Here is a 12,128-nt window from a genome sequence, read left to right as displayed (position 1 = left end):
GATTTACATTCTAAACTGTTAAAGATATTTTTTCCATTTTTATCTCAACTTTCTCTCTCCAATCACGTTTGAATTGTAACTAACTACTATGTTGATAATATTCCGTAACTGAAATCCGGTAACTTTCCATCTCTCTCTCTAAAAACGAAATCTTCATTAAACATAAATTAAACTCACCACCAGCTGTTAAAAATTCCATTGTTTAATATTCAATCAAGAGCTTTCATCAAAACCTCCATTGTTATTTAAGTTTTATACTGTTTATCTCTTTATTCTAGCCATTGTTATTCAGGTTTAAAATCTTATCTTTATTGCTTTATAGGTTAAAGATTCATATAGAATCGTTGAAAACATCAAATATTGATTTAGGTCTTTCTTTTCTTGTTTTCCATTTCAATAACTTTGAATCTGTTTTGCTGTAATCTTAACTACCTTCGAATGGAAGATTTATATTTTCTCTCTCTAAAACTTTCATAACTCTTTAAGATCTTTGATGTTTATTTCTTATTTAATGATTTGTTCAATGTTAGTATGTTATTTTTTCTTCCAATGTTCATTGTATATTTCTTCGGATCTACGTTAAATCCTCTTCTTTTTTTGTTTTTTTTGCAGATCAGAATCATCTGTCCGTACAGTTCTTGATCTTTGTGATTATCCACAATTATTCCTATAACAGAATAAAAAGTACAGGTACTTTACGATAACTGTCCATGTTTTCTGATAAAATTTGCTAATAATATCTTGATGTTTATCCTTTCTGATTCTTGTAACAGAATAAAAATTACAGTTACGTTACGATAAATTACCATACTTTCTGATACAATCTGCATACATTTCACGTAAGATGATAGTATTAATGATCAAAGGTTCGTAAAGTATGAAAAATTTATCCAACATTACACGTCCTTTTTTTACCAGAACAGTGGCCATGACAAGCATATAAAACTTCTCTTAACCTAATAAACAATTGTACTTTTCCATACATTATACATAATTTATTGATCTGTACCTGTTATTTATGATCCATCTCATTTGTTTTTTATTAAATGTTTCATTATTAATGTATGTAAATTTGATTATAATTTTTTTTAACTAATACATATGCTTTTTTTTTCTTGTAGTAAACCAGCACTGATGGAATTTCTTACAGAATCATCACATAAACTATAGAAGTATAAATTACGATGAAGAAGATTGTTTCTATGATCCTGTTTGGACAACGGAGTCTTACGTGAAGACTTACAAGGAACATATAAACCCTGCCCCTAACTTCGATGAACCATGTACATTTAATGAAGAGTCAAAAACACTATCATGTTTGATTCGCCGTAAACCTGGAAGACCAAAGACAGTAAGGATCGAGAGCTCGGGCAACATTTTGACGGAGTTTGTTTTTAAGTTACCTAGTCTACTATGTTCTTTTCATTTACAATAAAACACAGATTACTGTTCAATAAAATTTCCTTTCAGTCGTACAAAGGTTGTGTTATTTACTATACAGTATACATAATTTATGATAAATCACATATTTTATAACAAAAAACATGATTTCAGATTTACATTTCCTAACAAGTTACTATAATTTATGGTACATAATGGATAATCTAAGTATTCAATGGTACATAATGGATTCAATGGTACATAATGGATTCAATGGTACATTTCCTAACATGACATAAAAAACAAGTAATTTATGTCAGAAAATAATCTAAGTATTCAATGGTACATAATGGATGACACACACGCATATGATAAATTACGTTGTATACATGACAAATGATGGTTTCCTCGTCATAAATAACACATAATTTACGAACTTGTTTCATAATTTGTATTCGATGTGTGTTTATGTATGAGTAAAAAATGAAAGTTAAGTGAGAGAAAGTTGATATATATGTTTTGAATATTATCCCCCAAATCACGCTAATTGATCTCAGAAAATATACTCTTTCCAAATCTGAAAATTAAGTGAGAGAAAGTGATATATAGATTTGGTTTCCAAATCTGAAAGGATGAGAGAGAAAATCTGTTTTGGAAAATATCCGTTTTCCAAATTTGTTTTGAAAAATTTGTTTTGGAAAAAATCCTTGATCCGTTACTTCCTATTAAATCTTTTCAGTTTGTAACCTAAATATCTCCCCCAAATCACGCCCCATGGTTTGGGAAACTTTCCGGATTCATTCCGAAATTTAACAACCCCGGATTTTTTAGACGAGGGACATGGAGGGTATTTATCAATAAAGTATGAGTTATTTATGCCCTTATTGTAAAAGGACTAAATGTCCATATTTTGGGAAGATTGGTCTATATACCTATTATGAAAATGATTTTGGTCTATATACCCATGGACTCTATTGGTAATTACCAATCCAATCATTTTTTATTATTTTAGTTCCCAAAATACCCTTACATATTAAAACTTTCTTCCTTTCTAAACAAATCCAGAATTTTTTGGGTTTTTCTTCTTCTTCGTCTTCTTTGATGCTTCCTCTTCTTCATCTTCTTCACCATCAATTCTTCTTCGAATCTTCTTCTTCGTTTTCGTCTTCTTTTGAGTGAGAAAGTCAGAATCCATGGTTTCCATGGTTTAAAGCAAATAATATAACTGAACCAAATCCAGGGGTAGTCGTAGTAGTTTCCTGGTTTATAGCAAAGAGAATACATGGTAGTACTAGGAAATAAGCTATTATTATTCATTGTTGTTTTGAGTTAAAGAGAGAAAAAGAAGAAATGGATTTGAGTTGGTTCTTAACTTCTCCAGCAAGGTCCTCTTGTAAAATAGCAAGATTCTTTCTTATTATCTGGAGAATGAAAAAATGGCTTGTATAAGCCTTACACAAACAGAATTCCTAGCAGAGAAATAGAACCACTAAAGACTTCCACTAGACTAGATTTTATTAACTTGAAATTGACTAGAAACTACTTAAATATAGGTTGGATTTGCTCTAAAACCCTCCCTAAACTAAGCTTGATGTAATAAGCTTAGCTTATCTGCAGTAGAGCAAATACCAAGTCTGTTTCTCATATTCTCGAACACTTCCCGCTTCAATGGTTTAGTAAAAATATCAGCTACTTGTTCTTGCGATCCACAATGCTCCAGTTGTATTATTTCATCATTAACCAGATCACGCAGAAAATGAAATCGAACTCCAATATGTTTGCATCTTCCATGAAAAACTGGGATTTTTGAAAGTTTGATTGTTGATGTATTATCACACAGAATAACAGTGTTTTTCTTTACTTCATATCCCAGTTCCTCCAAGACCCTTTTCAACCAGACAGCCTGACAAGCACAATGTGATGCAGCCACATATTCTGCTTCGGTGGTGGAAAGTGTTACAATCGGTTGTTTCTTTGAGGACCAAGCCACTGCTGCGCCATCCATGAGAAATACGTAACCTGAAGTACTTTTTCTACTGTCAACATCTCAGCAAAATCAGAATCAGTATAAACCAGTAACTCTCCAATTTCTCCTCCCTTATACCAGATACCATAATCCATAGTACCCTTTAAATACCTTAACACCCTTTTAGCTGCTTGGAAGTGTAACTTTGTCGGATTAGGCATGTATCTGCTCATTAGACTTACAACAAATTGCATATCTGGTCTTGTTGTAGTGATGTACATGAGACTTCCTATTATCTGTTTATATAGAGTCTCGTCAACAAGCTCTCCTCCCTCATCCATATCAAGTTTGCTTCCAGGTACCATTGGATTATACACTGCGTTGCAGTCCTCCATCTCAAAACGTCTCAGAACTTCTAAAGCATACTTGGATTGAGAGATATGAATGCCCTTAGATGTTTGTAGCACTTCAATTCCCAAAAAAAAAACTCATTTTTCCAAGATCTGTCATGTCAAACTCCTTTTGCATTGACAACTTGAATTGTCTCATTATTGAGATATCATTCCCTGTGTAAATAAGATCATCCACATAAATACTCACAAACAAAAGTTTACCTTGCTTATTCGACTTTAGAAACAAAGTTTCTTCATTTTGGGACTTCAAAAATCCTTCTTTGATGAAGTATTCTTCAATTCTGCTAAACCAGGCTCGTGGTGCTTGTTTCAACCCGTATAATGCCTTATGAAGTTTGTAGACTTGATCCTCTTTCCCTTGGACAACATAACATTTTGGTAGTTGCACATAAACATCTTCTTGGAGGGTCCCATGTAGGAAGGCAGATTTTACATCTAATTGGTATATGTCCCAACCTTTTTGTGTTGTCGTTGCTACGATTGTTCTGACTGTATCCATCCGAGCAACAGGTGCATATACCTCTCTATAATCAATCCCTTGCTCTTATGAGTAACCTTTCGCTACCAACCGCGCCTTGTACTTGGTCACCTCTCCATGCTCATTGAACTTGGTTTTATAGATCCACTTCACCAATACACTTCATCCCATCAGGTAAGTCTGAGAGTTTCCAAGTCTGATTCTTCACAATTGATTTCATCTCTTCATCCATGGTGTGCCTCCACTTCAAGCTCTTTTCTGCTTCTTCAAAGGTTGAAGGATCGCTGGAATTGATTTCAACCATATTCACTTCATCTTCTTCATTACTAGTGACATAGTCATTAAGGTAACGAGGAGGCCTTCTTGTTCGTCCCTCCCTGGTTTCCACAACCTGCTCCTCTTGAGCCTCATTGCTTGATTCATCACTCGAATCTTCTTTGTCGCTATCTTCATTTCTGCTGGCACCACATGTGATATCTTCATCATCCTTCCAAGTCAATTCACAGTTATATGTTCATTGTTGTCTTCTACCCAATTCAAGCCTTTTGTTTCCTCAAACACCACGTCTCTGCTGGTCACAATCTTTTTGGTCTCGGGATTATATAACCTGTATCCTTTCGATTCTTCTGAAAAACCAAGTAATATGCAATTAACGCTTTTATCATCAAGTTTACCTCGCTTCTCATCTGGGATGTGCACATGAGCAAGACATCCCCACACTCTAAAGTGCTCCACACTTGGTTTTACCCCAGACCATGCTTCTTGTGGTGTGATGTTCTTCACAGCAATTGTTGGGCATCTATTAAGAATATGAAAAGTCCAATTCACTGCCTCTGGCCAAAAGATTTTGGGTACTTTTCTTGCTGAAAGCATTGACCTAACCATGTTCATGACCGTGCGATTCTTTCTCTCTGTAATGCCATTCTGTGTGGTGTGTATGCAGTGGTAAGTTGTCTTCGAATCCCTTGTTCTTTACAGTAGTCTGAGAATTCATGAGAAGTGTACTCCCCTCTTCGATCTGTTCGCAAACATTTGATTATTGTCCCTGTTTCAGTTTCCACTTTCTTTTTGAAAAGTTTGAAATGATTGAAAGCCTCTGATTTCTCTTTTAGAAAATACACCCATGATCATCTATAAAACACAGAACATACCTATTTCCACTGCTGGATGTAGGACTTATGGGTCCACAAATATCCGAATGCACCAGTTCAAGAACTTTTTCGGCTCTCCATGTGCTCTTCTTAGGAATGGGGTTCCTAAGCTGTTTTCCAACTAAACAATCCGGCATAGGAGCAGCTCGGGAGCTTCAAGGATCAACGTGCCGGCACGGGGAGCACAGCAGCTGCAAGGCTCGGGAGAAGCTGCTGCTCGGGACGTGCACAGACATATGCTATGCATAGAGCACGCGGCAGCAGCTTCTTCAACTACTCGGGCTGGAGATCTTTGCACGGGACGGCAGCAAGCACGAATGGGAGCTCGGGATGCGACCAAGAACAACACCTGCAGCTCGGACGTGCATGGGACGCGCGCACGGGGCTCGGAGCAAGCTTCCTTTGGCCGGATTTAGGGTTTTGGCCGGATTTCACCGTTTCTTTTGTCGGATTTACATGGTGTTCCGGTCACTTTCTTGGCCGGAAACCTTAGGGTTCTTACTCCCCATGTCTTGATCTTGCTTCCCATATGGTTTGATTTGATTTTGGTTGAAGTTTTCTAGAGAGAGAAAGCTAGGGTTTAGCTTTAATGGAGGTTGTGTTCTAAATGGAGAAGATGATGGTGGTCACTATGGGGAACTCAGAAAATTGCTAAGGGGAGATCGGCTGCAACTAAAAACTCATATTTTCCGACGATCTTAGCCTCGAACCATATCGAAAAAGGGGGATTCTCTCATCATTTTCTTTCCATTTCTTATTCAATCACCATATTTAGCTAACTTTAGTTTGTCGATTATATGAGATGAAATGTGATGAATTCGTGATTATGTTTAATATGATTTGATGTTTTGATTATAAATTGATGTTCATTAATTTCGATTATCGTTTCGATCGTACTTTCATGTGTTTTGTCAAACACTTCGCATAGTTAATTGACGAAACGAAGTATTCGATATCAATCGTAGTCTAAGTCATAATTTCAAGTGTCTTGTCATGCACTTCACATAGTTAGGCGACTAGACGACATTTTCGTTGACTCGGGATTAACCGAATTAGGCGTTTGTTTGCCTAAGTATGATCTTCGGATATACGTAGTGCTTAGAAACATCTACTTTAGGAGTCGAACATTGATTATAGTTCAACACATTAGATTGGATCATACGTAGTCGTAGGTTTATCATTATGGATTCCTGGACTTTGACACCTCTATCACTTATTTATCTCCCGACTCTTGTTCTCCGACTCTTGTTCCTCTGAACTCTTCTCTCGAATCTCTCTCGCCCGTTTACTTATATTATTTAGTAGCTTAACTTGTTATCTTTCTTCATTTCTTATTCGATCAAAACCTCCATTTTTCCCTTCCTTTTTAGTCTAAGTTAGCATTTAATATCTAGACCTACGGATAAGACCCTTCGTTATCCGAACCGCCTTCCTATCCTTGGATCGACTCTGATTTTACCGGTTACTACTTGATACCTCCGCTTGGGTGTGCAACCTTTTCGGGTGCATCACTGGGAGCCCCTTAGTCCGGGCTCCCAGCCCCCAACTATAGCCGTTGGGAACTCCCAATGGCATTTGGGGTGGGTCCCCCACCCCTTTTCATTTTCTTTTTCTTTTGTTTAAAGATATGTTTAATTTTTTAGTTATTTCCATTTTGGCCCCCTAGTTTGTGACCAGATTCCTTTTTAGCCTTCTACTTTTCATAAATTCAAATGTGACCCCCTATTTTAATGTAAATGCCATAAATACCCTTCTTGTAAATATTTTTTCAAAATAAAATTCCTAGAAAATATGTCATAAAAATTATTTTATAGGAAGGGTATTTATGACATTTATAAGAGGTGAGGTGGAGAGAGAGAGGCCAAAAAGGGTAATTTAGAAAAAATTGGTAGGGTAATTTTAAATTTTTATTTGAAATTAGGAAGGGTAGTTACGCCATTTATATGAAAATAGGGGGTCAAATTTGAATTTATGAAAAATAGGGGGCCAAAATGAAAGTTGATCACAAAGTAGGGGGCCAAATAGGAAATAACTCTTAATTTTTTTTTTAAATGTAAATCTTTTTTAATGTAACTTTTTTTTAAATATCACTTCATTGATTGAAAACCAAATTCATAATAACTCCTCCACAAACACATAATCGAAATACAGAAAAATAAGTAAAATAACGATAATAGTTCCGTTAGTCGTTGCGATCTTTAGTATTCCACAAGTGTTCTACAAGATCTACCCTTAATTGTGTATGAAAATTTTTGAAATTTAAACTCCCCCCAAAATTTTCGTAAAATTTGAAATTCAAATTCCCTCCAAAATATTGGTAAAATTTGAAATTCAAAATTTTAATTTTAGAGCCCATAATTTCATGGATCACAAAATTGAAACACAAATCCCACACACGTACACCACACATGCACATATTCTATATCTGGGAGCCTCTGTTGGGAGCCTGACATTGGAAATGAGACAAACTCCCGGGGCTCCCAAAATTCAGTGACTCCCAAAATTGGGAGCCCGAACCCCACATTGGTTTTGCCCTAAGACCATCAAACGATAAATGAGAAAAGCAAATTAGTTTTGATAATGTGAGATTCAACACTTTATGAACTGTTTCTCTACAGTTAGCTGGAGTTAGACTCCAGCTGGAAGCGGTATGACCCGCAGGGCTGGAGCCAACTTCATGAGCCACGACAAACAATTGTTCTCTGTGTAATGTACATGATAAACTTGTAAAACTATAGTTGATGAGATTTGATGTAACTAAATAAGCTTATTGATCCTAATTGTTATAACTTTTACAAATCACTAAAGAGAAAATTTTAAATTTCAAGGAATCCATACTCCACTGTTTGTTCCCATTTGAAGCCACTTAAACAGAGGAAAAAAAAATGTGTTATGTTTTACGCTTTACCAGATACTGTCGCTTCTATTGTAGTTGCAACTGCATTTGTAGGTGCAACATTCCTTTAGAAGAAACAATTGCAGGTATTGCTCATGACACGAAAAATTATTCTTCTTCAAACTCTTGCATTGTTGTTTTGGGCCAATGAACTCTATATTCACGGGATTTACTGTTTTCGCTCTATTGGTTTAGCTTTATTTCAGTTTATTTGCTTTACTTCAGTTGATTGTGCTTCATTGCTTATTTTAGTAATTTTAGAAATGATTTTAGTTTATTTGCTTTATTTCAGTTGATTTTGCTTCATCGATTCAGAAATTAGAACAATGAAATTGATTTGTTCTTGTTACTTCAAATTAGTAAATAGTAAATTATATTGATTCACAGACTATAGATTTACTGGGTGTGCTTTATTGGATTCATTGACTCGAAAATTAGAGCCCTGGAATTGATTTGTTTTTGTGACTTAAAATTAGTAAATAGTCATTTTCTTATTCATTGGCCTAATGAGTAAGTAGTATTTTTGTTCATACCCTGACCTGAAGGTTTCCATTCATTCCCTTTCAGGATCAGTCGTGGTCTTACAAACTTTACCAATGGTAGGGACGAATCCGTTGCTTCATCCAAATGTGTAAAAGATTCTAGCCGCACTTAAAATCCGAGTACTCTACCGTTGAGTTAGCAACCCGAATAATGTAAACCTTCTGATTGTTAGCTATTTTTTTTCATCTACAGTCGGTGAGTTCTATATCTTTCCAAAATTTGTTTCTTTTTGTGTTGCAATTTAGTAAATAGTATTTTTTTGTTGATTCACTTACGTAACATTCTTTTTTTTTAGTGTCTAATACATCACTGTAACTTGTGGCATAATAATATGGTTGTTTCTTTTGGAAGGAGAAATGGAGAAAGAAGGAAATCTCTGATGCACATTCGACACCTCTTCGTTACTAACTTAAGGATTGTGAAGGTTGTAAATGATCTCCCGGGTCTAACTGATAAGGAGAGGCCGAGGTTCAGATAACTCATGGAAAATCACAAAACGCTTTAAGCTCTCCAAAGAAGACAATGTTAGAACTATGTCGACACATAACGATACAAACTTGAAGATCAAAAACGGAGAGAATTTGTTGGTATAAGAGGTATACTCTTTCATCTGGTTTCAGAATCTATAACATAAGAATTGAATCTTATGTTTATCTTTGACAGGGAAGAAAGTGTCAAAGTCCAAAATTTCAGAGATTGGTTGTTGTATTGGCTTTAGAAAGAAAAAAGAGCAAGAGATCAAGAGAAGGAGAAGGTGATCGTGAAGTCTGAACCAATATAACAAGAAAAGTTTTTTTCTTCTATGTTGAAGCAAAGAAGAGATCTAGCCTCTCAGTTGCTTCCAAGCCATTTATTTTGCAACTGAGGTGCTTACGCTTCAAGTTAAAAAATTTTGTTAAGCTATACTCTTTTCCGATTGAATTGGATTGGTGTTTCATATGTTTTTAGGTAACTACACAATAATTCATTTGGTATTACCCTTAAACTGACCGTTGTATAATATTGTGCAATATATTCCACATAGTAAGTAATTCATGAATTAGACAAAATATGACCCTCGCGGGAGAACGACCTCGAAGTTGTGGGTAATTTAATTAATTACTTGAAGTTGTAAAAATTCTTATAATCTATGGCTAAATACATTATAATGATTTACATTTAGAGTAATTGGTACAACGGGACGATCATCCTTGTAAAAATATCAAACCTCATATTGTCGTTGTATTATAGAGATGAATTAATGCAAAAGCTTTATAGCAATAAGTTATGTATTCCAAATAAGAAAACCAGAAAAAAAAAAGGGAAATGATAGAGTGACTTAGAAATTGGTACTTAGAGGGTGACATATTTCCTCATTTAGAAATAAAAGCGGTCCCCACCGTAGTCAAACTTTGAAAAAACCTTGTCTTTTAGTGATTCCACATCAGCTGGGCATTAAAATGCCCAAAAAATTTGGGCTCCCTAGCATCTCCCAAAAAAAAAATGTTCTCTAGATTTTCTATGTACATTTGGCCCCCTTTAGTTATGATTTCTTGTTTCGTCCCTGACTGCGAGGCATGTCAATATATAACAAGTTAGCCCAGACTCCTTTTTATGTCTCATAATCGACCATTATTTACATTTATTCTTGAGTTTACCACACTTGTGACTCTAAATATCACGAGACACAAGCATAAATATTGAGTATTGACTATGTATTGCTTCTCTGCTAGATTATGATCGTTGTTAGTTGTCCCATGACAAAGGACTATATATGATTTTGTTTTGCTAATCAAGTTTCAGAAGATTTGCACCAAATCTTCACCGATTGACATGAAAAGCCATATGGAGGTTAAGTTCACATGTAAAACATGTTTATGTGCTCCAGTTTTTCCTCTAAGTGAGAGCATTAGGTCTATCAGTTAAGTATGTTGGGGCAAGGACACGACCTTGATGAAGAAATTACCTTCAACGGGTACTACATTAGCAAAGAAAAAAAAAGGAGCGTTGGCAGTTCAAACTTGTAGTGTTGTGGGGAAGAAGAATAACAGTGACTAGACTGAGCGGATTTTCGGCTACCCAACATCATTCTTAGAGGGAATGCATATCCTAATCCTTCATGGATGCTCATTTGTCATATGCTTTAAGTCATATGATTCTAATATAATGAATATTCACTCCATATCTTACTATGGTACGACTCCATATTATCTTAAAGGACATTTCTAAAATAAAAGTTTATCTTAAACGATATTTTCAAAAGAAAAGTTTTGGAGCCCAATTTTGATAATATTACCAGAGAAGGTGAATCCATGCATGGTTGCACAATTGCTTGACAGTTTGGATTCCAAAATTTGAGATCACGCAAAGCTTTCATTATTTATCAGTCCGTCAACACCACCACTGTTTGAATTATTTTTTGATATTCTCGTGCTTGTAAGACATAGACACACCAAAAGATTGAACATACACTGACACAGAACCAACGTGAAACATATTATTGCCCTAATATCCATGAAAATAAACCACGACAAAGCCATTTCAACAAAGGCCATCAAACACTGCCTTAATTTTATTTAATGCAAACGTACCTATAAATCCCACAAGATAAATGTAAAATGTAAATTGCACCCAATAAAATTTAAATCTATTAGTAGAATTTATACATGAAAACATGAGTTATATATTATGGGTAACAGAAATAATTTTAATCGTCATTCAACTCTACTTAAAGCATCTCCAATGCGAGTCTATGTTTTGGCGCGATAAAGAATTGGTAATGGTTAGGTGACTTGTTAGAAATAACAATACCTAAAGTACTTCACGAAATCTCAAGTAAGCATCCTTCACGGGTCATGCAGGCCTAATAACTATATACACCCCGTGCAGGGGCGTGGGTGAGGGGGTGCAACCGGTGCGGCGGCACCGGGCCCCTCTCTATCCAAGGGCCCCATTTTTTGTTATGCTAAAGACGAACTTATAAATGAGAGGTCAATTTATTCCAAAATGTTATGTGTAGCTCAGTTGGTTCGTTGCGTACCCTACGCGTGAGAGGTCCCGAGTTCGAAGCCTCTCTCCCCCGCCCTCCCTTATATTTTTTTATAATTTAAGTTTTATTAAGTTTCAGATTCTATAGGCAGCCATACAGCTAAAAAGGTTTCATACATTCCAGTTTCTGTAGGCGCCTCCCTTTACTTTTTATGATTTCATAACCCTCTTCATATATTTTCTAAAGGCTCCTCCAGTCTTCCTCTCTTTTTCTCCCTCTAATATGTAATAGGTTTTCGGGGCCTAGGTTTTCACGTATTCTTTTCCTAGTATA

At 35.6% G+C, this 12,128-nt stretch overlaps 1 long non-coding RNA gene across 1 annotated transcript in view; it reads left to right on the top strand.

Moving 5' to 3' along the window:
• LOC147564551 (uncharacterized) overlaps nucleotides 1-12,128 on the top strand; it is a 40,463-nt gene that overhangs the window by 9,954 nt on the left and 18,381 nt on the right. The window lies entirely within an intron of this gene.

The sequence above is a fragment of the Eschscholzia californica genome, unplaced genomic scaffold (assembly GCF_041429995.1).
Source record: "Eschscholzia californica isolate CP2 unplaced genomic scaffold, dmEscCali1.0.p SCAF_1, whole genome shotgun sequence".
NCBI lineage: Eukaryota > Viridiplantae > Streptophyta > Magnoliopsida > Ranunculales > Papaveraceae > Eschscholzia > Eschscholzia californica.
This window is presented reverse-complemented; position numbering and strand designations above follow the sequence as displayed.